Genomic DNA, 26,278 nt, shown 5'->3' with positions numbered 1-26,278 from the left:
TTCTCCCACCTTACATTCCTTGTAGGCTTCTATATGAATGTGCTCTATATGTCATACTAAGCATCTGATGTAAATATTTGTGACAATATAACTGGTTGCTCTCCAGTTATGGTCTACTCGAGCTAAAAAAGAAAGAAAAAACCCTCTAAAGATCCTTTTCAGGTTTTTCTTAGTTTATCCACTCTGAAGACCCACAGGGCACCAGCCAACAGAAGTACTATCTTCTCTCAGTCCCCACCTTTCCTTTGGCTTTAGTGTCTTTATAGAGTTCTCCTAGCCTTTGTGGTATACCATGTAGCCTACTCTCTGAAACTGCCATTTCCTCCAGGGAAACTTCTCTTTATTGAATTAATGTATCTATTTACCAATCTTTCTCCCTGTTGGGGACACAAAGCAGCATATATCATTTCTCTCTCCTCCATTTCATCCTCACAACAATCCTGTGAGATAGATTAATCTGACATTATGTGACTGACCCAAGGTGACCCAGATCCTAGTCTGACATTCTAACCACTGCACCACACTGGCTATTAAGTTTGGGGATCAGCAGTAATTCTCCGAGGATTCCAGACTAGGGGTGTGCATCTAGAAAGTTTCCATTGAAGTTTTGGGTCTGGGAGTTCCAGAAACATCCTGTTTCATTACTAGTATTTTTTCAGTTCTGCCGGTCCCAACCTGGAATTGATTTGTTTGGTTTTTTTCATTTTGGTCTGTTGCCTGCACACAAATGCATGCTGTTCTTTTTGGGGTGGGGAAAGGGAGGCTGTGTTTTTACACTTAACCCAAAACAGCATCAACCATTAGTCCCCCTCCTAATCTAAAACATTAATCCATTAAGTTTTTACTCAAGCAAAATAACACAACACTCAAAACAACAACAAGGGACCTGTAGAAGGCAAGAATCAGCTGGTGGAGCAAGGGGCATTCCCAAGAAGGAAAATGCTTCAACAAGCGCAGAGACCAAGCCTGCTTCACTTTTTTCTTTTTTCTATAATACAGATAACTTATTATCTTTGCATTCTGCTGTTGCCTGTTTCCTTGCTGCCTCTTTCTGCGGTTTCATGATTCCTAGTGCTCTGCTCCCCCAATGAGGGATGAATCCAAATCCCTCCTTTTGATGCTCAGCATTCCACTACAATATGGGACATTCTTGCTGCCAATCTTCTTCATCACCTAAGTGCAGGCAAGCAGGTAGACAGAATGACTGGCTGAATTCCAGATATAAGTTTTCTTTTTGCTGTGAGGGCAGGTAGGATTGTTTTTGAAAGGGAGAAGTTACATGTTTGCCAATTGACTCAGAAAAAGAGACAGCCCTGGAAGACTATGGAAGCAATCCTAAACAAGTCTACTCAGATTTAAGTCTCATCATGTTATTCAATAATGCTTACTCCCAGGGAAGTCTCTTTCAATTTGCAATGCAGCCTATTCCTTCCAAATGTTTCTAAAGCTGACAGAGAGTGAGACATCTCCCCTTGTGAGGTCTGGATCGGCAGGAAGGGAGACCCATTTCCCAGGTAGTTATGGGGTGGGAAGATGCACTCATGCCATGTGCATTGGTTTCATTTCCCTTCCAGCCAACAGAGTTAACTAATAATGTAAGGACTCTCTCTCCTTGGGATCTGATTGGTGCTGTTCAGGAAAACTACTGGAAGAGCCAAACCAAAACAAACACAAACTTTTTAGAGGAGATTTATTTTTCCTGGATTTGGTTCAGAGTTCCAGAAGCTGCTTTAATGAGCTGAACTGTTGAGTTCTGTATGTAACTTCTGCTCATTTTTTTTCTGATATGCACACATCCAGACCTCCCCTTGAGGTTGGCAACTATAGCCTTGACATTCTCAGTGCCGACTATTATTAAACTTTGAGGAATATAATAATGCCCAGTGACTAGAATGGTAGGTATGCCGGGCCTGTTCTTCCACTTGAGGGGATCCACACTTAATTATAGGAGGTGGTGTGGAGCTCCTCATTTGGAAAAAAAGGCCTGTCACCACTTACAGAAAGGGGGGGCGTGTTATTGGGCATGTGTTTCAACGGTGCTTAGGTTGTTCAGGGAATGCAGAGGCCTCTTGTTAATGACTGAACTCATACTTGAAGCTGGATCAGACCATCGGTCCATCAAGGTTAGTACTGTCTACTCAAAGTGCCAGTGGATCTCCAGAGTCTCAAATAAAGTGTTTTCTCATCACCAACTACTGATCCTTTAAAAAAAAGTGGAGATGGTAGGGACTAAACCTGGGACCTTCTGCATGCCATGCAGATGCTCTACGGCTAAAGCACAGCCCTTTCCCCCTTTATGAATAAAACAATAGAAACTTGAGCTGCTGCTATTCTGATTCCTCCCTTGGCTCTCTGAAATAAAGGTAGCACCCGCCTTTCCAAAACAAATCAGATAAAATATTTATTGAAGCTCCTTTTGGGACAAGAGGGCTATCTATTGTAACAGCATGATGTAAAAGTACCTCTGTCTGCCAATTGCTATAGACGTATTTATTTGGAAAAATTCTATGCCACTTCTCCAGGGAACCTGCCTGAGTTGACTTACAATATAAAACGTGATAAAAATATAAAACATCATAGAAGTTATTAAAACCAAGCATACAAAACCATAGCCATGCATAGAACAAAAATATATGGAACAGCTTTAAAAAAAGTCTTAAATATTTCTCAGGCTAAAAACAGACTTAAAAATTGATTTTTAAAAATAAACTCCTTAATCAAAAGACTGGGTAAATTGTTTGGCTTGGTGCCTAAAAGAAAGCGGTATAGGCATCAGGCAAGGGGAAGGGGCATTCCACAGGTAAAGCACCACCACTGACCCTGTTTCTGGATGCCACCCACCTCATCTCTGAAAGTAGGAGGCACACAGAGCTTATCTTATCTGTCCTTGTTCTCTCTCTAGAAGGAACATCTCCCTTCCTTTCCCACACATCTTTTTCATAGGCTTATAAGGAGGACTTAGCAGGTAGACAGGACAATATGGGAAGAGTTGCTCCTTCCAGGTGGTCCCAAGCAATTTAGCCCCCAAAGGTAGTAATCAGCACTTTGAATTGTGTCCAGGAACAGATGGACAGCCATTTTGAAAAGTCTAAAGTTTCTGAATTGTTTTCAAAGCAGAAATATGAAGAGAACATTACAGTAATTTAACCTGGATGTAATTAGAGCAAGGATCACTCATTCCAGACCATGCTTTTCAATTGTTCCACACAACTTGTGGTCCGAATGTCCCTCAGCCAATCATAATAAGAGACAGACGCGGAGTCCTGTGGATGAAGCAATCTATAACTGTTTATTAAATGATGGAGGAATGATGGTTACACAGAGAGTAAAAGGTTTCCTTGTGTCCAACGCTCATCAAAGCTACAATAGCAGTACAAATCAATTATTACCTTTTGGTTAATTATAATATTTGTTATTCTATTGGCTCAGAAAATACCGTGGTCCCCATTGGCTCAAGTGGGCAACCACCTCTCATGATACAAGTGTCCAGGGGTATTCTTATTGGAAGAAACAACTTAGGTCAACAGCACAATTACAATATTACCTGATTGTCAGAGCTTATTTTATCTGTCCTTGTTCTCTCTCTAGAAGGAACATCTCCCTTCCTTTCCCACACATCTCTTTCATAGGCTTTTCATTCATGCCTATTCCTCTGGTCCGTGTAACATTCAGCAAAGGCGCCCCGATGTCGCTTTTGGCAACCTTGTGGGTTTCAAGCAGAGAATATTTATTTGGGTTCCATGGGAGGAGAACGCTCTCCCTTCCCTAGGAATGTGCTTAAAGTTACATTCAGTACCCATTCCTCTGCTTTGTGGTTTCCTCCCAGCCTTGAGATGTTCTGCTAATATAATTAGCTTGCAACTAGCTTTCTTCTCTCAGTAACACATTCTTCTTTTCCCATCCTTTCTGTTGCTGCATTTTGCATAAACAGTTTTATAAAGAAGTTTCTGTATTAAGTCATAAACAGATGTCAAGTCATATTGTAAACAGGTATTTGGCAAGTGCAATCTACCTAGTAGCAAGCTTCACAGTGTCTAATCTCACTTCTCACAGTGATTCACATGTATAACATACATTCTGCTTCGATCTTTTTGTTTCAAGTCTCATTCTCTTGCAAGTTGTGTTAGAAATACTACATTAGCTTCTGAGAATAATAAAAGTGCATAGCAATAGTAAAAGGCACAGAGGTAAATAAAATCTCTTTCATTAAATCTACTTCCCACACAATGAATGACTGTAGTTATTGTATCAGCTGAAGCTGATAGGTGGTGCATGCCATGGAGGAGACCACAGCCTCCAGATGTAGGCCAAGATCCAACAGACCCCCATGCTATGAACCTACTCCATCATGGAGAGTATAATCCCTTCCAGGATAGGCTTAGTCCTTGAGCAAATTCTCCATTGACCAGCCACACTGAGACTTACCTAGACTGAGTTTGTTTGTTGGCCCTCATCCATCCCCATTACCTTATCCAGGCACCTACCTAGGACTTCTATAGACTCATCTGACTCCACTGTTAAGGAAAAATAGAACTTGTTGTCATCCATGTATTGGTGGCAGCTTACTCTAAATCTCCTCATGATCTCTTCCAGAGTGTCATGGGCTGGGTCAGCCCAAGCAGAGTTCTCAAAGTCCAGTCCAAAGTCAGAACATGAGTCCAAAGCCAGAGGTGAGTCCAAAATCCAAAAGTCAAGTCAGGGTGTTCTTAGGTCAGTTACCAGTAAGATCAGGTCTAGATGCAGGCAAAGACAGGGCATGGTCCAAAGCTACTGGAGCAAGGCAAGGTTCAAAGAAGCAACCACAGCAGTAGCAAGAATCCAACATGTTACTTCCATGCCTGGCAGTTCCTCTAGACTGGCTTTTATAGCCAGGTGTGGTTTGCAGCCAGCTGCTTGAGCTCTTTCCCGATGCTACTCATTGTTGATATCCACAAGCAGCTGGTGTCAGCCCAAGAGGCGAGCACTGTGCCATCTCTCCTGCAGCTCTACTCTCTGCCTTCGTTTGCAGTACTCTGTGGCTGTGTGCAAACCTGGGGGGGGGGCAGGGTGGAAGCCCCTGGCTGGGCTTCACCTGTGGTGTGGGAAGTCCATGGCTGAGCTTCTTCTGTGTTGTTGAGGCTGGAGGGTCCTGTGGCTCTGCCTCAGCTGCTGGCTGTGGACTCTGATTAGCCAGCAGCTGTTCTTCCTGGTCACCAGCTTCTGCTGAGTCACAGCTGGCTACACAGAGTTCCTCTTCTCCTGAGGAGTCAGGGGCTCCTCTCCTCATGAGGAGTCCTCATTTTCACTGACCCCAGACTGGCCCATGACACAGAGATTTCATGTAGATGTTAAGCTCAATGGAGGACCAGATTGTTCCCTGTGAGAACAAATGTTGTGAGGCTGAGCAGCATCTTCTGGAATACTCAGATATGAGTAGAATTCCCAACCTAGCCATCCTCTCCAGAAGGATACATTGGTTGATGGTACTGAAAAGTGCTGAAAGGTCCAGGAGAATCAACAGGATGCACTCCTGTCATTCTCCTAGCAAGAATATCAGTCTGGGTAACTAAGGCTGTTTCGGTCCCAAACCCAACTTCTAGCATGCAGGTTACTAAAATTAATTCACTCTAGGTGCAAAAGAAGCCCTCAGGTGCATCAAAGGCTGCTGAGACAAAGAAACAGTGGCTGTTTAGTCTTCAAAAATTTAAAATCCTGTGTAATTTCTTTATATTAGGTCAAAGAGTTCTACCATAATCTTTTTACAGTTATTATCTATATCTAACCCTAATTCTGAAAGGTGCAGTATTATCCCCTAAGGTTTTTATTTCAGCTTGAACACATTATTGCTAGTATGGCCATTTTTAGCTAGACTGGCAAAATAACTTTTAGCTGACTCTGTCTTCATTCTTACCACAATATCTCTAGGGTGAATTTTGTCCTTGTATATTGGGATAAACACATTCAGTTACCCTGTCTCAGCTAAATTAATTTGCCTCGTAAAGTGATTTCTGAACAGTTTTCTCCCCCCCAGAGGGCTACTTGTTTGGGAACATATTCATCTGCTAAAGGTCACTGCTCTAGGTACCCATGAAGTTAAATGGTGCTAAAATACTTCCCTCCTAACATTTGTATGGTTCATTTATGGATTTATTAATTAGAATGGCTCTTTCTTTCCCCTACTTAATATTATGGACTAACCCAGATATCTCAAATTACTTGATGAATGCCACTTCAAATGGAAATGCATGATAAGCACAACAGACAAATGGGTGAAGGAACAGAATACCTAGATGCTTTTCTAAGCGTTATGTCACTTCGCTACAGCCAAACAGACATGGTGAGATGATGAGCTATGTGACAATTGTTGTATGGTTGTTTCACTAATCTCACATAGCAGCCAAAGAAACAGCAACATAATTTAAATGAGTAGGCCATTCTATTCAGATATTGTAGGAATAAATTCTGACACTACCTTCATGCATAAAGCTTTGGGAATGAACAGGTAGGGAAGTAAATGCTTTAATTCTGCATCCAAAAAATGGAAGCTAATGTCCCAGCTATAATTTTTTTTTTTTTTTTATGATCTGGTAAGAGAGAAAACAGGAATCATATAATGAGTTTCAAAACCATGGCAGTTTTTCAGGAGGAGTATCAAGAATGTGGATTGACTGAATTCATGTAGCACAGAGTTCTAATTTTGTGGTGGTAGCAAAGAATTTCAGTAGGGGATGTGTGAGGGCTGTGGTTGAGTGGCTCTATGGTTGCTTGAGACACTCTTCTTGAAGAAGAGACCATGAGTTGCAAGCTAGTATGGATTCATTCTCTGTTATTTATAGATGTGGAGAACTGCCTTCCACCCTAGCATTCACCCCAATATTTCAACTACTGTGACTGCATTCTGTGTGTGAGGAAGAACCCAGCTGCAAACTAGTAGCTGACAGAAAGGAGGGGATCAGGGGTTGAACCATCAAGTCTAATCAAAGAGCACTTAGTATGTACATATGCCAATAGCTTTGGCCAAAGTAGGACAATGATATGCCATTTCATACCTTTCTAGTATGTAACACTTCAGGGGACAGAGAGGGAAACAGCCAGATGGTTAGAATGTATTTTCTGCCTCTTGTGGCAGGAAGATCAAAATTCTCTAAGGTGGATGGACTGTCCCAAAGGGAGATTATGAATTCTCGGGATACAGGGAAGAACCTCTCTTCCACCTAGGGTTAACAACAACAACCACCCCCACCCCCACCAATGGTGCCACCTTGCAGTGGTGGTGGGGCTTGTTTGTTCCAATGAGGCTGAGAGCTATCCTGGTGGTAGTGTTGCTAACAGTAGGGTCACCCAAACCAGACAAGTCTCAACTGAGGAGCCGGACTAAGCGCACCCAATAACCATCAATCATGATGAGACAAAATAAACAGAAATCCCTACCGGATCAGTCATCGCCCAGGTCAACAAGGACCGCAGCAAGTGCTATGGCTCCTGGACACCTGTTGACAAATGGGATACGGGGCTCAGCAGATTCTGTTGAGGAACCAGGACAGACTGCCGCAGTGCTACTGGAACAAAGTAAGCGCAAAACTTGGACAACCGCTGAAAATCGAGAAATAATGAAATGTTATTATAAGGCAAATCCATCTGCCCATGGTTTCCAGAAAAGAATGATGCAAATTTGGAAAGAAAATCACCCACAATGTGGTATAGATATAGAGATCTGGAAATAGAAACCACCCGACTATGGAAGAAGAATGCAACAGTAGTCCTCATTGTATTGTCAAAGGCTTTCACGGCCGGAGAACGATGGTTGCAATACAGCCCGGAAAACCCACAACAACCAGTAGTCCTCATTGTCATTGGGCCACTGGGAACTATTTCAAAAAAAATTGCAACTTATATGGGAAAACTGCAGCTTTCTGACATAACACCTACAGAACTGCAAAAGACAACGTTATTTGGAACAGTATACATATTGCACCGATACCTGGCTGATACGGTCTCTGGAAGAAACTTGTATCAGCTCAGCAAGGCCAATCAATGATAACATGTGATCTTTATTTATTATTGATTGTGTTGTGTGTAATTTTAATAACAACAACAACAACAATAATCGATTTATATACCGCCCTTCAGGACATCCACTCAGAGCAGTTTGGAAATTGTGTTATTATTATCCTCACAACAACTACCCTGGGGGGAAGTGTAGGTCTGAGAGAGCTGTGACCAACCCAAGGTCACCCAGCTGGCTTCAAGTGGAGGAGCAGGGAATCAAACCTGGCTCTCCAGATTAGTCCTGCTGCTCTTCACCACCACACCAAATTAATGCATCTTTACCCAATTTCTCCCTGAAGTCCAAAAATCTGTTTCTTTTCCTTTTTGAAGGAATTTGGAGTAAGTTTCTAATCAATTCTGTTTTGATCAAAGCTAAATTTGAAGAGAAGAGGGGCAGGAAGGATGGTACTACAAAATTTCAGAATTTCACTCTTTAGATGCTCAGAAGCAGTGTCCGAGGCCCAGCGCAGCGGCATCGGACTACGACCACCCCCACCCCCTCCCTGGAGGAGTCCCCGGCCCCACTTACCCAGCAACAGGAGCCGCCGGGAGGCTGAAGACCACGGGGGCGGAGGAGCGTGGCGCCCCAGAGGCCACGACGACGGTGGAGGAGCGTGGCGCCCCGGAGGCCGTGACGATGGCGGAGGAGCGCAGCACCTCCACAGACCCGCCTGCCGCCACCGCACCACCGCTGGGGGCATCGGAGGGCCAGAGGGCCGGACGACCGATGACAGAAGAGGCTGGGAAGCGCGGCCAGCCGCATGGCGGGGGCGGAGAGGCCCCGGCACGGTGGGAGGCCGCGCCAGGCCAGCCGAGTCCGCACCCGGCTGCCGGCCGCCGGCGCAGGCGCACCAGGCTGCTCCAGGAGCCAGTCCGAGGCAGCTGGGTGGGGGAAGGGGCAGGCCTGCCCGGGAGGGGAGGGCCACCCAGGAGGCAGCCAGGCCTGCCAGGTGGCATCGACAGTGGCTGGAGCAGCTGTCCGCCACAGGGGAGGCGGGCCATAGGCCAGGGGAACAGAGGGAAGGCGGGACAGCCCGGCAGTGGAGGTGGGGGGGAGTGGGGGGAGGTGGGTGCAGTGGGCGTGGCCGCAGGTGGCTCAGGTGGTGGGAATGACATTGGGTGGAGGCACTTGGGAGCAGGGGTGGAGCTGAGGGGGGAAAGGAATTTAAGGAGGCTCTGGAGGCGGGCCGAGGAGGAGGTTGCCAGTTGGAAAGTGGCTGACAAAGCTGAAGGAGTTCAGGCTGCCCTGAGAGCTGAGGTGCAGCTGGCCTGGGTGGAGCCAAGTGCTGACCGGTCCCCCCGGTTCAGATAAGGTGTCTGAGGCCACCTGGGAAGAAGCCTCCACCAGCCAGAGAGCCGTCGGCCCTGTCAAGGCGCCCAGAACGGACCCGTCAGGGCCTCCCCGCCCAGACCCGTCGCCGCTACCGCCAGGGGGCGCCCCGCGGTGCGACATTGTGGTGGAGAATGCGGGCACGGATCCTGCTGTGAGGCGTCCAAGGCCCCACCTACCGACGCCGCCGGGGTGGACGAGACCCCACAGCTATCTCCGCCCAGCGACCTTCCGTCCCCCTGCCCCGGAACCACACCCAGAGTCAGCGGCAGGAGCCGCGATGGATCAGGCGGCTGCTGGAGCAACCAGCGGCACGGGCCAGGCCCCAGCCCCGCAGCCAGTAGACTTGGGCCAGCTGGGGCAATGGATGGCGGAGCAACAGGTGCGCCTCCTACGGGACGTGACTACACAACAACAGGAGTCCCAGGCCTCCTTGCTCTGCAGGCTGGCCCAGGCGCTGGGGTCCACCCCAACCACCCTGACCCTGGGGCCTCTTCGGGGAACTCCCTTTCAGCTAACTAAGTTGGGGGAGACCGATAAAATCGATGCCTACCTGGAGATGTTTGAACGCACGGCGGAGGCCGCCCAGTGGCTGCGAGACCAGTGGGCGTTCATCCTAGGGCCTTATTTGACCAGCGAAGCTCAGGCGGCCCTGAGGGCCCTCCCAAAGGAGGAGAGCACCGACTACCAGCTGCTGAAGGCCGCCATTCTAGACCGGTACGAGGTGACGCCGGACTCTTACCGCCAGAAGTTCTGGTCCATCCTCTACAGGAAGATTGAGCGGCCAAGGTCCCTGGTTAACGCACTGCGCGATGCCGCCTACCGGTGGTTGCGGCCCACCACCGAGGGGGAAAAGAAGATCATGGATCAAGTGGTCCTGGAACAACTGCTCAACATCCTCCCCCCTAAGGCGCACCAATGGGTGGCGTGTAGCCACCCTGAGAGTTTGAAAGAGGCCATGGCCCTCCTTGAGAACTTCGTTGCAGCTGCGGACCCGCGGGAGGCACCCCGGGACCCCACACAGGGGACGCGGATGGGAGGACCTGATCCTCGCTCCGTCGAGGCCCCACGACCGGGCCGGGCATGCTCGGGAGTCAGGGATGGCCCCGGCCCCCGACAGGGAGCCGGTCGGCCGACGGCAACGACCTCCAGAAAGGAGAGGGCCTGGGGCCGGCCCCCGCTGGGGCCTAACCCCACCGCGATCCCGAAGAGCCCGCGGGACCCAGAAGACCGGGGCCCGTGCTTCAAGTGCGGCCAGCGCGGCCACTTCATCCGCGACTGTCCCCTCATGGAGTGTGACGCAGGCTGGGAGGAGGCGTACCCCATGACAGCGCGATCCCCACGGCCGCCCCCGCTGCTGGTTTTGGTCGAGGTGGCAGGCCGGCGCCTATCCGCTCTTTTGGACAGCGGCAGCTCGGTGTCAATGATCCGCATCCGGTTGCTGCCTCAGAACCTACCCGTCGTCCGCTTGACATCGGTGGCGTGTTTTCACGGCCACTCGGAGACCTACCCCGTGGTACGGGTGCCTTTGACGTGCCAGGGCCAGACCTGGGAGGTGGAGTTGGCCCGCGTCCCTGCCCTGCTGTACCCGGTCCTCCTGGGGCGCGACGCCCCCAGCTTTCACCAACACCTGCAAGCGGCTCAGGGTCCGGAAGAAGCCCTAACAACCGATGCCCCGGTGGACGGGGACGCCTCGGTGCCCCACCACGGTGCCGGCACGAACTTCCCGGACTGGTCCACGGATCCCGGCTTTGTCGCCCATCAAGCTGACGACCCCTTGCTCGGAGGCCTTCGGGATATGGTAGCGGTTAGTGAAGGGACCGTGAGGGACGCCAGGCGGGCGGGATGAGTGCCACAGATAATCCAGGAAGGGGGCGTGTGGTACTGTATCACAACAGCACGGGGTGGCGATGTCTGACAGCTCCTGGTTCCCCAGGACTACCGCCAAGAAGTCCTAGCTCATGCCCACGACCATAGCTGGGCCGGGCACCAGGGCCCCGCCAACACCTTGGCCAGAGTGCTAATCCAGTTCTTCTGGCCCTCGGTGTCCCAAGATGTAAAGACCCACTGCCGGACCTGCGAAGTCTGCCAGCGGACGTTGGGCCGCCCACCCCCTCGGGTGGGGGTGCCACAGATAATCCAGGAAGGGGGCGTGTGGTACCGTATCACAACAGCACGGGGTGGCGATGTCTGACAGCTCCTGGTTCCCCAGGACTACCGCCAAGAAGTCCTAGCTCATGCCCACGACCATAGCTGGGCCGGGCACCAGGGCCCCGCCAACACCTTGGCCAGAGTGCTAATCCAGTTCTTCTGGCCCTCGGTGTCCCAAGATGTAAAGACCCACTGCCGGACCTGCGAAGTCTGCCAGCGGACGTTGGGCCGCCCACCCCCTCGGGCTCCATTAGCACCACTACCCGTGATCTGAACCCCCTTCGAACAAGTGGCCATGGACTTCGTGGGCCCCCTGCTAAGAACCGCCCAGGGGTGCCGGTTCCTACTCGTCCTGGTGGATTATGCCACCCGGTACCCAGAAGCCGTGCTCTTGCGGACCATGCAGGCACCCGGCGTGACGCGCGCTCTGGTCCGATTCTTCGCGCAGGTGGGCATCCCGAAGGAGTTGATCACCGACTGCGGCACCCCATTTACGGCCACCGTCATGAGCCACCTATGCCGAACCATGGGGGTGCGACAGATCTTCACCTCGATATACCACCCCCAAACGGATGGCCTGGTGGAGTGGTTCAACCAGACGCTCAAACAGATGCTGCACTGCCTGGCCCACGACCGCCTCACCCAGTGGGACTTCTTCGTGGACCCGCTACTCTTCGCTGTCCGGGAGTCCCCGCAGGCCTCGACCGGCTTCACCCCTTTCGAGTTGGTGTACGGGTGCAACCCGCGAGGGATCCTGGAGGTGATTGAAGGCCACCAGGTGACCCAGCCGCCACCGCCGGGGAGGCCGGCCCCGGAATATGTGCAGGACCTCTGGGATTGACTGGAGATGGCAAGGGCGCTCGCGGGGCAGAACCTGGAGAGGGCACGAGTGGCCCAGAAAGCCTGCTATGACAGGGGGACCAGCTTGAGGACCTTCCAGGAGGGGGACCGCATCCTGGTCAGCCGCAGAGTGTTCGGACCCACCCGACAGGGAGACCCTTGGCAAGGCCCCTTCCAGATCAAGCGGGTACTGGGGACCCACTCCTACGAGATCCAGTGCGGCCTTTCTCACCGACAGACCAAACACCTGCACATTAACGACCTCAAAGGGTGGCATGAGCGGCCGCAAGGGGCCTGCCAGCTAGTGGACAACCCTTCGGACCCCCCCCCGCCGGGGAACTCCCCTGGACAGCCCAACGGCCGGAGCAGACCATACCGAAGTTCGACGAGGCGCTGGAACCCCCCCAACAGCAACAGCTCCAGGACCTGTTGGAGGGCTTACCAGGCTGTTTCTCCACCCAGCCGGGATGCACCCAGTTGGCCGAGCACACCATTCCCACGGGCCCCGGCCAGGTCGCCCGGGCCACCTGGAGACCCTTGCCCCGGAAACAATGGGAGGCGGTAGCCTGGGAGGTGGAAGAAATGCTGCGACTAGGCGTAATACAACCCTCTCACAGCGAGTGGCGCAGTCCCATCGTTTTAGTCCCCAAACCGGATGGCTCCGTGCGGTTCTGCGTCGACTACCGAGAAGTGAACAAGGTAGCCAAGTTTGACGCATACCCCATGCCCCGGGCCGACGTACTGATCGACCAACTGGGGGCCACGCGCTACCTCTCAGCATTGGACCTAACCAAGGGGTACTGGCAAGTCCCCATGGCCCCCGAGGACTGCGAGAAGACCGCCTTCACCACGCCCCAGGGCCTGTTTGAATTCAAGGTTATGCCCTTCGGGCTGCACGGGGCGGCCGCCACCTTTCAGCGGCTAGTCGATCGGGCCCTCGCCCAGTGTCAGGGGTTCGCCACAGCGTATATAGACGACATCCTCGTCTACAGCCCCGACTGGGCGTCCCACATACGCCACCTACGCCAAGTGCTACAGGCCCTCCGTGAAGCAGGGCTGAAAGCCAATCCCACCAAAAGCTGGCTTGGGTTCCAAGAGTTGAAATACCTTGGTTTCCTTGTGGGGCGAGGACAATTGAAGCCCCTCCCGGACAAAGTAGCCACCCTGGAGGCATGCCCCCTGCCAAAGACCAAGAAGCTGCTGAGGGGGTTCTTGGGACTGGTGGGCTACTACAGTAAATTCATTCCCCAGTACGCCAGCCGGGCCAGCCCCCTGACGGACTGCCTCTGGAAGGACCAGCCCAACCAGGTTCAATGGACGCCGCCACGGCTGCGGGCCTTCCTGGACTTCAAGACAGCCCTGGTGGGGTCGCCGGTGCTGCGCAACCCTGACTTCGACCGTCCCTTCATCCTCCAGACCGACGCCTCCGATAGTGAGCGGTCCTGTCCCAGGACTACGACGGACAGGAGTTTCCCGTCCTGTTCATTAGCCGGAAACTCCAACCGGCCGAACAGAAGTACGCCGTCGTGGAGAAGGAGGCCCTCGCCGTTAAGTGGGCTGTCGGAACACTACAACACTACCTCGCTAACAACCCCTTCACACTCGTGACGGACCACGCCCCCCTTGTCTGGATGTCCCGCCTGAAGGACCACAACACTCGTGTCCTGAGGTGGTATCTGTCTCTTCTCCCCTTCAGCTTTTCGATCCGGCACCGCCCAGGGCGGCTGAACGCCAACGCCGACTTCCTGTCCCGGATGTTCACAAGTGACATGCCACCCACCTCAACGCAAAGGGGGTGTGTGTCCGAGGCCCAGTGCAGCGGCCTCGGACTACGACCACCCCCACCCCCTCCCCGGAGGAGTCCCCGGCCCCACTTACCCAGCAACAGGAGCCGCCGGGAGGCTAAAGACCACGGGGGCGGAGGAGCGCGGCGCCCCGGAGGCCGTGACGACGGCGGAGAGTGGCGGCGCCTCCACAGACCCACCCGCCGCCACCGCGCCGCCACCGGGGGCATCGGAGGGCCGGACGACCGATGACAGAAGAAGAGGCTGGGAAGCGCGGCTGGCTGCACGGCAGGGGCGGAGAGGCCCCGGCGCGGCGGGAGCCAGGCCAGCCGAGTCCGCACCCGGACGCCGGACGCCGGCGCAGGCGCACCAGGCCGCTCCAGGAGCCAGTCCGAGGCAGCTGGGTGGGGGAAGGGGCAGGCCCGCCCGGGAGGGGAGGGCCACCCAGGAGGCAGCCAGGCCTGCCAGGCGGTGTCGACAGTGCCTGGAGCAGCTGTCCGCCACAGGGGAGGCGGGCCATAGGCCGGGGGAACAGAGGGAAGGCGGGACAGCCCGGCAGGCTACCCCCCAATGGAGTGGAGGGAGGTGGGTGCAGTGGGCATGGCCGCAGGTGGCTCAGGTGGTGGGAATGACGTTGGGTGGAGGCACTTGGAAGCGGGGGTGGAGCTGAGGGGGGAAAGGGATTTAAGGAGGCTCTGGAGGCGGGCCGAGGAGGAGGTTGCCAGTTGGAAAGTGGCTGACAAAGCTGAGGGAGGTCAGGCTGCCCTGAGAGCTGAGGTGCAGCTGGCCTGGGTGGAGCCAAGTGCTGACCGGTCCCCCCGGTTCAGATAAGGGCCGCCCCTGTGTCTGAGGCCGCCTGGGAAGGAGCCTCCACCGGCCAGAGACCCATCGGCCCCGTCAAGGCTCCCAGAACGGACCCGCCGCGGCCGCCCCACCCAGACCCGTCGCCGCTACCGCCAGGGGGCGCCCCGTGGCGCAACAAGCAGGCAACGTCTTCCAAAATCTTCCTATCCTCCTATTAGAGCACCACCCTGTGGTGTTTAACATAAAGCAACTGCAAGAGCTGAAGTTACAAAATGGTGCATTGATTTTTCTTCAAAGAGAAATGAAAGAAAAATCCCTCTTTAAAAAGTGAATCTCAGAAAAAGAAATTCCCCTCTCCATAACAAAATTACTTCCGTCTTGCTCTTCTCTTTAGATGGATCCAAGCCATGGCAGACTAAGCTTTTCCCTAGCGACTCCATCTTGCACATATGGCTAAGGTAATGCTACACTTTAACTACTACAACCTCAAGTAATACTAGCATGTCCTAGTTAAACATTTAATATAAGTACGAGTGAAGGGAAAGGTGACTGTGTTTTTGCCTTTTCTTTGTACTCTTGCTCAACTGAAATGCTTGTGTATCTTTTTTATTCATCTATCACATTTTCTTTTATTTTGAATGCTCTAAGCCTGATTTCTGTAACCACACTATTTGATCTTGCTATCTGAAGTGCAGTAATGGGGAGGGACAGCATGTAAGCTCCCCATCCCTAGAGTGCAGTAGCTTGAAATTGTGGAGTTGTGAAAGATTGTCCCCAAACTAGCTGGTGGAAATGAAGCATGGCAATCAGACGGAGCCTCTAAACAGCAGAGTGGGATAGAAAGCACAAAGACCAGTGAAGAAGTAAAATTGACAACTTTTGAACTTTGTTGTGCATACACAAGGGGAGGCAAAGGATTAACCTGAGTAGATTAGTTCGATTTGAGGAGGAGTTAAAGAAAACTGTAAGTATAGTCAAGGAAGAGCTAGTGGAAGAATGTAAGAGGAACGCAATGTCCTTTGAGAACACATTTGTACAAGAGATTCACATTAGCCTGGTCCAGCTGTGCACTCAACAGAGAGCTGATGCACCCACTGAGAGCCACCCAGAAAGGAGAGCCTCACAAGCAGAGCTCTGGAAACAGCAGGAGATAGCAAACTGGAGAGACAGAGAGTCCAGATACAGAAGCATGAAATGAGACTGACAGGCAGCTAGAAACCAGGGTGGTCCATGAAGAGAGAGAGATTTGCAGTGAAGGAGAAAGTCTACAAAGAGCAGAGGAAGCCACAGATCTGAATGCTGGAGAAAAAGAGGAAACTACTTGAGCTGGAGGAACATGTGTGCAATCTCAGCATCTCAAAAGGCAGAAAAAACTACAGGATAAGAGACACTAGCAGGAGCTTGGAAGCCCTATTCCAAAGTGGATCAGAGCTGAGAAATAAAAGTTACCCCTTAAGATTTTGTTGCTTACCTCCTGGGGAAGGATGCCTCAGTCTACCTGTTACTGCAGAAGCCACATGGTGGGTGGTCAAAGCATCTGGGAGTGCTGATCAGATAGTGCCCAATGGGGAGGAGCTGGAGTACAGGACTTCCCATTTCAGGAGAGAAGGGCCCCAGAGGAATGGAAGGGAATTGTCACACCCTAAAAGGGAGAGGGCTACCATGCAGGTGGAAAACTGGAAAGCCAAATTTAGCTAACCCATCCCATAGAGGGAAAATATTTCATTTAAGAGTACTTTAATTGTGGAAGTACTTACCATATTAAACATCACAGGAACTCGCCCAAAAGAATGGGGCAGGGGGGCTTGCAAGTCCAGTCTTTCACAACCGGAAATAAGCATTTCCCACAGCAGGATTTATTGTGGTTGTTTGCACATTGGTTTTCAGATCCAGTTGTCATAATCAGCCAATAGGTATATGGCCTGCAATTTGTCCTGGGGTACTAAAAATAATGTTGTATTGACTTGGACTGGAGTGACAGAGAACTGCCCAAAAGGAGGACATTAACGCATGAAAATACACCAGCAGTAGTAGAGGTCGTAAAGAGAGTCAAGGTTGCTCCTTAACTGAAGCTTTTTGATGGGGGAGGAAGTAGATGAACCAGAATTTAGAAGTACCTGAGAAAACATTTGTTTTTAATATAAATAAAAACAAAGTCATTGCAAGCTGTTCTGCAACTGTACTTTCCCCTTTCAGAACCTTATAATCTACATGAATGTGGCCTGAATTTGCACACATTGCCTTTTATTTTTGTAGTGTTTTTGGAAGTGTTTAATTGTGGTTTATATATTTAAATTATTGAATACATACTTAGACCTATTCTTTCCAGCTATTATCTCTTTCCTTTTGCTCTTGTTTTAACCAGTTTTTATTCTGATCTTTTGCATTTTTAACTTTGGACATTTTGAACTGTTTAGGAGTAATTTGGAGACATATTGTATAAGTATTTAAATAAATAAGCATTCAGCTTCTCACTCAATTATATTGCATATACCAGCTGGGTTCATCTGTTCTTGGCTACCTCTGGTTACTGGCATCTAGTACCTTCAAGTGGCATATATCATTCCACCAACAGACCATAGCTTCTTTTTCCTTTCTGCAGATCCTGCAGCTTTCTAATTTATTATCTTAGACACTTTCCAGTCTAGCTGGTCCTTATTCAATTACACCATAATTCTTTTCCACATTATGAAGTGGTTTATGTGCCTTTCATTTTGCATAAACAACACTAAATCAAAATCTCTTTGTGTTCTGTTTCATTAAAGGCTGATTACCTTTTAATATTTGTTACTCAACAATAAATAGTTTTGCTTAAAATACCCATTTGAATAGTTTATTGTATGTTGAATGTGCTTTATCCATTGCTTTACATTTTTATGGTGATTAAAAAAAATCAACTTTGTGGCCTTGGTGGGAACAAGTTCTTAAAACAAACAAAGGCCTGCTTGTCAGTAGACATGGGCAGGGACGAAATAAAAAATGAACCATGAGATTCGTGGTTTGTGGATTTTAATGGACCAAAACCCATGAACTGGCACAGAACTGGGGCCAGTTATGACCCAGCTCGTGGTTTGTGGTTCATGGTTCGTGGGGTTTAAATGCCCTTTTCTGGCCATTTAGCAGTGGCAGGGAAAGGGCATTTAACAGTTTAAAGGGCCCTTTCCTGCTTTGCAAGCAGCAGGTCCCTTTAAACTATCAGCTGGCAGGTGGCAGGGGGGGATCCCCCTACCGACTGCCAGGTGATAGTTTAAAGGGACCTGCCGTGGCAGGGCCCTTTAAACTGCTCTGAGCAAGTCTGTTAATGATAGGACATTTTGGAGATCTTTCATTCATAGGGTCGCCATAGGTTGGAGGCCATTTGATGGCACATAACAATAACAGGACTCCACTGCTAATGCTGTCCCTTTCCTCAGGTTTCAGAACAGGAGAAACCAGAGAGTAAGAAAGATAAGACAGGTCGGAGCATCTGTTTACTGTTTACTACTTAACTGCCCTGAACTGTCCTTTGATGTGCAGATTGTTAACCTCAGAACCTCCTCCTCAGGAATAGATCAGTAGATAGGAATCTGTCTCTCCACTTCCCTATCAAAGTATGGAATTCCTATAATAAAAACCTCTTACTTCTTTTCTCAAATGAAGGCAAGTATAAGTTTGTTATTTTCTCTTTCTCTTTTACATTCACACAAGCCAGCATGCTTCAACCACCCATCATCACATTTTCTTTGCAATCAATGCTTCTCTGTTAAGGAACCGTTTCTGTTCCTTTAATAGGGAAAAAGTGAGTCTACTTTATTTTACTTTTCCGTTACTTCATCATTACATTGTAGAAAGGGCAGACCCTATGTTTCCTTGTTGAAATAGCTTTGTTTGTTTGCTTGCTTGCTGTGGGGGGGGGGGGCTGGGTGTGGGAGAATAGTTAAGGTTTTTTCATGGTAGTGGGGGGGGAGCTGCTTCAGCCACTCCTAAGCTCTTCTTTCAATTTCCATTCCATTTTTAAATGGAGAGGTGGTATCTATTGCAGAAAAGGACAATTCCTAAAATAGGATATGAGTTTGAAATGAGAAGAAGGAGATTGCTACTACTTTGAACTCTGCACATTGCTCAGAAATCGAGCTCACAGCAACTGTTTTTGTATTCTGCCCTGGTTCAGATTTCAACCACACATTTACCATAAGAAAGGCATCTGTGATGCCTTAATTTAGTAAATTTCAGGACTAAGTCACCCTTATGAATAAGGCAGAATCAAGATTCCTGTAAATGAACGTCGAGGAAAACTTTAAAAATGTTCCCCTACAGGCTTTTCTGTTTTGCCTTTCTTAGTGTCAAATTTGTGACCATTCGTTTGTCCTATACACATAGTATGTATATTTGTAAAGTGACTATCCTAAAAGTGAATTTCAAAAACAGGACACAGCAGGAGATTGCTGAGATAGCACTATAACCACTGGCCAACTCCCACCTTTTCCTAGGTTTGGCCCACCCCAGGGACGTTGTTAGGGGGGTCCCCATTGGTGCCCAGGTCCCCCTAAATTTGTGTGGAGCCCCTCCCTAAATCCCCCATGGCCCCGCCTCCATAGATAGTGGCAATGGAAGCCCCTCCCTGTGATGTCATTGACTCCCCCTATGATGTCACTGGGCCCCCGGTTCTTTTAAGGACTGGATATACAATGCCTCTGGCCCAGCCCCAGCCCCCCCGAGAAAGTCTACGCCCCAGCCTTCCTGGCCAGTCTGGAATCTAACTGGACTATGCAAGCAAATTACCTTTTACAGGCTGACATACATACATGCATGTGCTTTTATAACATCCTTTTCATGAGAGTAGTGCAAGCACAAATGGGACTTGAGGGACCCCAGCTAAGCTTCTCCCATTTTATCTCCAAAATTGCCCAGTTGTCTCTCTAGTTCTGTCAGTGTATAGCTGGTACAGGGATTTACTAAACTAGCATATGCTACAGTTCTTCTAGTGCAGGGGAATTTGGGCATGAATCTGTTCCTGCTCTGCAAATATATTGGAAGAATAAAATTGCACTGTGAAGCTATTAAAATTATTTGAGTGAGTTCACTCATATTTTAATTGATCCAAATAAATGCTAAAAATGGTGCCCCTTAAAAATGGATAGCACCTGTGAGAAGTATTTTATACCAGCTTGTGAAAATGCAGCAGGATAGAAAAATATATAGAAATGCTAAGGTAACAAAATATATACATTTTTATTTTTACATATGAAAAGTCATAAGGATTCAGATCTAGATTCTTTGTACTTCTGTAGATTCTATTAAATCCCATGAACAGGTTTGTCATGTTACCATTTGATTGCTTCCAACATAAAGTAACTGTTTGTCTTCATTTTAAAATTTTTGACTTACTATAGACAGTTGTAAAAAAAAGAAGGCAAATATGTATCCACAAGACGGACTGATATTTCCTCATTTATATAGTATTACTTTAGCACCTAAAGACTACTGTGAAATTTTCATTTCTTTTAAAATTCATTGATATGGGCTCAATTTATAGCAGTTCTTAAACTGATCTGTTAAGTAGTGAACAGGATTGCACATTTTCTAGAATGTGAAATATAGCTAGATAAACAAGTTTGTGAGCAAACTCTTTTTTCCCAAAGTACACCTGTTTTGAAGGTTTAAATACTCCAAAGCATTACTACTGACATTTGATTCAAGTGGCTAAGAGAGTCTGCAGATAATTTATTGAAATATGGCTGTCTTGTCCAAGTGTGTTATTGGGTACCCTGAATCATCTGCACAAAGTTGACCTAATAATGCAATAAATACTGAAACTAATCCACAGGAATATGCAGCATAGTATTTTTTTTCCTGAATAAAGGCCCATCTTAGTTATGAAAATATCCTGTGATAATAGAACAGCCATCATAACTACATGGGGAAATGATGGTAGTTAAAACACATTTTAATTTGTCTATTTTTTTATTTATTATTTCTTAAATAATGTTTTTTCTTTAATTATTATTCTTATTATCACATCCTCCATAACCCATAAATGTCTAAGGGCCAAATCACAGAATGTGACTGAGTGAATCCATGTAGGATCTGACACGTGGCCATACCACTTGTGTCCCACCAAGCCTGACAGTTCCTCAGCCTTATGTTGTGGCTATCTAAGGGCTTAGCAATTCTCCTATTTTTGCAGTATCAGGCAGGCAGTAACTGTGAGAGATTTATTGAAACTTGGGCCATCTGTACATGGCTGTATGCTGTGTTCACTTTGGTCACAAATTGTTTTGTGCAGGTCTAATTTGGTGCATGAAGTGGTCCGAAAGCCCTGCTCTCCCAAAAAATTCAGAAGGGACACCGTGGCTGTCCTCACGGTGTTAGCATCCGCCCCAGAAATCAAAATATCATCTGCATATTGCAAAACAGTTACATCTCTACCTCCCTTCCATTCTCTTTTTTTTTTTGAAAAATTTTTATTGGGTTAGAATCCATTATTTCCACATTTACATTCAATTTTCCCCAATTTTTTCATCTCTAACCCCCTCCCTTTCCCCCCCCCTTTTTGTTGACTTCCAACAGCTTTCCAACCCTTTGTCCCCTTTCCCTTACTTTTATTAGCTTCCTCTATCTAAAACAAATATATATTCTCCATTATTCTAAGCAGTACATCCTTAACTATTTTTAACATTATATGCCCAAACTGTAAGTCTTTGTTTCCATCTTAGATAAACAATTTATCCCAATTTTTCAATTTCAGATATTTCTATATATCATAAACCATATAGATCATACATTCGTTTATATCAAATAATTTGACTTATTCTCTATATATATTACTCATTCTATCTTTTTATAATAGTTCTATATATCTCTCCTCACGTAGTCAATCAATTTGACCCATCTATATCTTCAGACATTCAGTTTGGTACAAAACTTATCAGAAAAAAAGAAAATATTGTTAGTTAATCGCTCCTTATATTTAGTCCTTATAATTAATTATTTTCTCTATGTTCTGTTTGTTAACCTATATATATCTATATATATGTCAATCTATTAATCTGACTGCTTATTAATTCACATTTATCTCTTCTCCCCCCGGTAAAGTCTCCCCCCTCTACTTCAATACTTCAGTAGTTCTCAAACTGCCACAGTTTTCCTCCCACCTCCCATTTCTTCTCCAGGTATCGTTTCAGCTTCTCCCAGTCTGTGTTGAACTGCCCTGAGTCCAGATCTCTCAGTTTTCTTGTCATCTTGTCCATTTCAGCCATATACAGCAATTTGTAAGTCCAATCTTCAATAGTTGGCACTTCTTGTACTTTCCATTTTTGCGCATACAAAAGTCTAGCTGCTGCTGTCATATAAAATATCAACGTCCTGTGTTGGGCTGGAATTCCCTCCATTCCCAAGTTCAGTAGCAGGAGTTCTGGGTTCTTATTAATTTGAAATTGTAAAATTTCGCTCATTTCTCTTATTATTTCCCCCCAGTACTGCCTAGCTACCTCACACGACCACCACATATGATAGAGGGAACCCTCATGCTTCTTACATTTCCAGCATTTATTAGAAGTATTCAAATTCCCTAGCGCAATCTTCTTTGGTGTCATGTACCAACGATAGATCATTTTGTAAATGTTCTCTTTGATATTAATACATGTCGTTGTCTTCATTGTAGTTTTCCACAAGTATTCCCATGCCTCCATTGTTATTTCTTTATTAAAGTTTATAGCCCATTTCACCATTTGTGTTTTAACTATCTCATCCTCGGTATACCACTTCAACAGTACTTGGTATACCTTGGATATTCTTTTCTTATCTTCTTTAAGAAGGGTCTGCTCTAGTTCCGAATTCTCTATTCGTATACCTCCCTTTACAGAGTCCGAATTATATAAGTCTCTGATCTGTCTATACTGGAACCAATCGTAGTTAGGTGATAGTTCCTCTTGTGTCTTTATTCTAAGTTTGGATGCTTCAGTTTTAGTTATTTCTTTATACGTTAAACATTGTTGTTCATTATCAACAGCTCTCGGGTCTATCACCTCATATGGAACCACCCACAAAGGGGTTCCTTCTTGTAGATAAATTCTGTACTTCTTCCAGATTATGTATAGACTTCTTCGAACAAAGTGATGCAGGAACATCGAGTTGACCTTTACTTTGTCATGCCATAAATATGCGTGCCATCCAAATATTTTTTTATATCCCTCTAGGGCTAATAGTTTCTTGTTCTTTAATGTCATCCATTCTTTCAACCAAACTAGGCAGATTGCATCATGATAAAGACTCAGATTGGGCAGTTGCATTCCGCCTCTTTCCTTTGCATCTTGTAAAACTTTCACTTTCACTCGAGGCTTCTTGCCTGCCCAAACAAAATCTGATATTTTCCTCTGCCATTTTTCAAATTGTTTGGAGTCTCTGATGATTGGTATTGTCTGTAGCAAAAACATTACTCTTGGTAACACATTCATCTTAACTGCTGCAATCCTGCCCAACCATGACAAATTCAATCTATTCCATTTAATCAAGTCTCTCTCTATCTGAGTCCATAGTTTTTCATAATTGTTTTTGAATAGATCTATGTTCTTTGCAGTTAATTCGACTCCCAAATATTTCACTTTACTTGTTACTTCACAATCCGTTGTTTCCATTAACAATTGTTGTTTCTGCTTAGTCATATTTTTGCATAATATCTTTGACTTCTTTTTGTTAATGAAGAAACCTGCCAAGTCTCCAAACTCCTTGATCTTATCTATCACTCTTGGCATGTTCTCCAATGGGTCCTCTACAATTAACATTATGTCATCCGCAAATGCTCTGACCTTGTATGAATAGTCCTTTATTTTTATTCCACGAATTTCATCATCTTGACGTATTTGTATCATCAGAATCTCCAATACTAAAATGAACAACAATGGAGATAACGGGCAACCTTGTCTTGTTCCTTTACTTATCGTCAATTTCTTGGTCAATTCATCATTCACCACGATTGCCTCAGTCTGGTCTCTATAAATTTCCTTAATTGCTCTGATGAATCTTTCTCCCAATTGTAGCTTTTCCATAGTGGCAAACATAAAGTCCCAGTTTAAATTGTCAAACGCTTTTTCAGCGTCTACAAAGAAGAAACCAACCTCTTTGTCACAACGCTTGTCATAATATTCAATAGCATTGATCACTGTCCTTAAGTTGTCTCTTATTTGTCTGTCTGGCAAAAAGCCTGCTTGTTCCTCCTCTATGACTTCCGAGAGCCACCCCTTCAATCTCTCCGCCAATATCTTCGCAAAAATTTTATAGTCATTGTTGAGTAGCGATATAGGTCTATAATTTTTCACATTAGTCAGGTCTTGGCCCTCTTTTGGGATCAATGATATATTCGCTTCACTCCAAGTTTCTGGAATCCTTTGATCCCTTAAAACCCCATTCATCACCTCTTTTAGGAATGGTGCCAGTTCATTAGCCATTGTCTTATAGAATTTAGCCGTAAGTCCATCTGGCCCTGGCACCTTTCCTAGATTTGCAGATTGTATTGCCTTACTTATTTCCTCGTCAGTTACTTCACTATTCAACTTATTTCTCCAAGCTTCCGAGATTTCTGGAAGTTTGGTTTTCTCCAAATATGACGCTATTGATTCTTTGTTTACTTCTTTTTTATTATACAGCTTAGCGTAAAATTTATAAAAGGCTCTACTAATGGTAGCCTGCTCCAAATACGTTTTGTTATCTTCGCAAATTTTATTTATTATCTTCTTTTCCCTTTTCTTCTTCAATTGCCATGCCAGGTACTTCCCAGGTTTATTAGCACCCTCAAACGCTTTTTGATTCAGTCTTTTGAGATTCCACTCCAATTCTTTATTGCTCATTGCTGTTAGCTGTTCTTGAAGTATTTTAATTTCCTGGTATACCTTCTTTTTCCCTGGTCTCTTTTTTAGCTGTATTTCTTTGGCTTTTATTTTCTCCTCAATCTCTTGTCTTTTCTCCTCTTTCTTCTTTCTTGCTCTACCATTTAAGTCCATTAGTATGCCCCTTACAACCGCCTTGTAAGCATCCCAAACTTTATTGGTTGGTACTTCTTTATTCACGTTGTATTGTATAAAAAACTTTGTCTCTCTTCTCAATATTTCCATATTCTCTCTTTCCTGTAACATGTCCTCATTTATTCTCCATGCTTTCCTTTTTCTCTTTTTTCCAAATTTCCACATAATTGGGTTGTGATCTGAGCCTACCATAGGCATTATTTCTACCTCCTTAGTCCATAATGCTAAGTCTTTTGAGGCCCAGATCATATCAATTCTTGATAATGTAGAATGCCTTGCAGAATAAAAAGTAAACTGTCTGCTTTTAGGATATTCTCTCCTCCATACATCTTCAAGAGTCTCTTGTTGAATCAACTCAAAAAAAAGCTTTGGTAATAGTCCTCTTTTCTTTTGTGCCGTTGTAGTCTTTTTGTCTAGTTCCAAGTCTGTCACTCCATTGAAGTCTCCAGCAAGAATTATCTGGTCATATGCAAGATCGTCTAAATGCTTCCTTAAATCCTCAAAGAAGCTTTCTTTTGCACCGTTAGGTGCATAAAGTCCGACTACCAACACTCTCTTTAAATTCCAAATACATTCCACTGCTACAAATCTAGCTTCCACATCTCTCATAACAAATTTTGGCTGTAGCTCCTCTTTTATGTACAACACCACTCCTCTTTTTTTCTTGTTGGAGGCCGCTACAAATTCTTTGCCCAGTTTTCCAGATTTTAAATATTTTATATCCTGCTTTCTGATATGGGTCTCTTGCAAACAAACAATGTCACATTTTGTTTTAGTAGCCAGTGAAAAGTATTTTTCCTCTTATTCGGTGAGTTTAGTCCATTTACATTCCAAGATAATACTTTACACTCCATACTCATGATCTTGTTGGTAAGTCTTTTTCATTGTCCTTAATAAATCGCTCCATCTCTCGCTCAGATCTGATGCGTTTTTTGGCCCCTCCAAACTCAAAGGACACTCCTTCCGGTAACTCCCATCTGTACCTGATTTTCATGTCCTTCAAAATCTGAATTAGCACTTTATATTTTTTCCGGTCCAGTAACACTGATCTGGGCAGTTCCTTCATTATAATAATCGTCTTGCCATCAATCTCCAATGGATCTTGAAACTGTTTTGTCACAATCCTCTCTTTCATATTTCGTGTTGTAAACTGCACAATCACATCTCTTGGTAGTTTCCTCTGGGTTGCTATTCTCGAATTCACACGGTATGCCACATCTAGGATAGCCACAACTTCCTCCTCCTCCTTCCCCAGGTACTCAGCCAACACCTCAGTCATCTGTTCTTGCGCTGACTTTCCTTCCACTTCTGGCAAGCCACGAAAACGTAGCTGCTTCTCCATA

This window comes from Eublepharis macularius, chromosome 2, assembly GCF_028583425.1.
Source record: "Eublepharis macularius isolate TG4126 chromosome 2, MPM_Emac_v1.0, whole genome shotgun sequence".
Lineage (NCBI taxonomy): Eukaryota > Metazoa > Chordata > Lepidosauria > Squamata > Eublepharidae > Eublepharis > Eublepharis macularius.
This window is presented reverse-complemented; position numbering follows the sequence as displayed.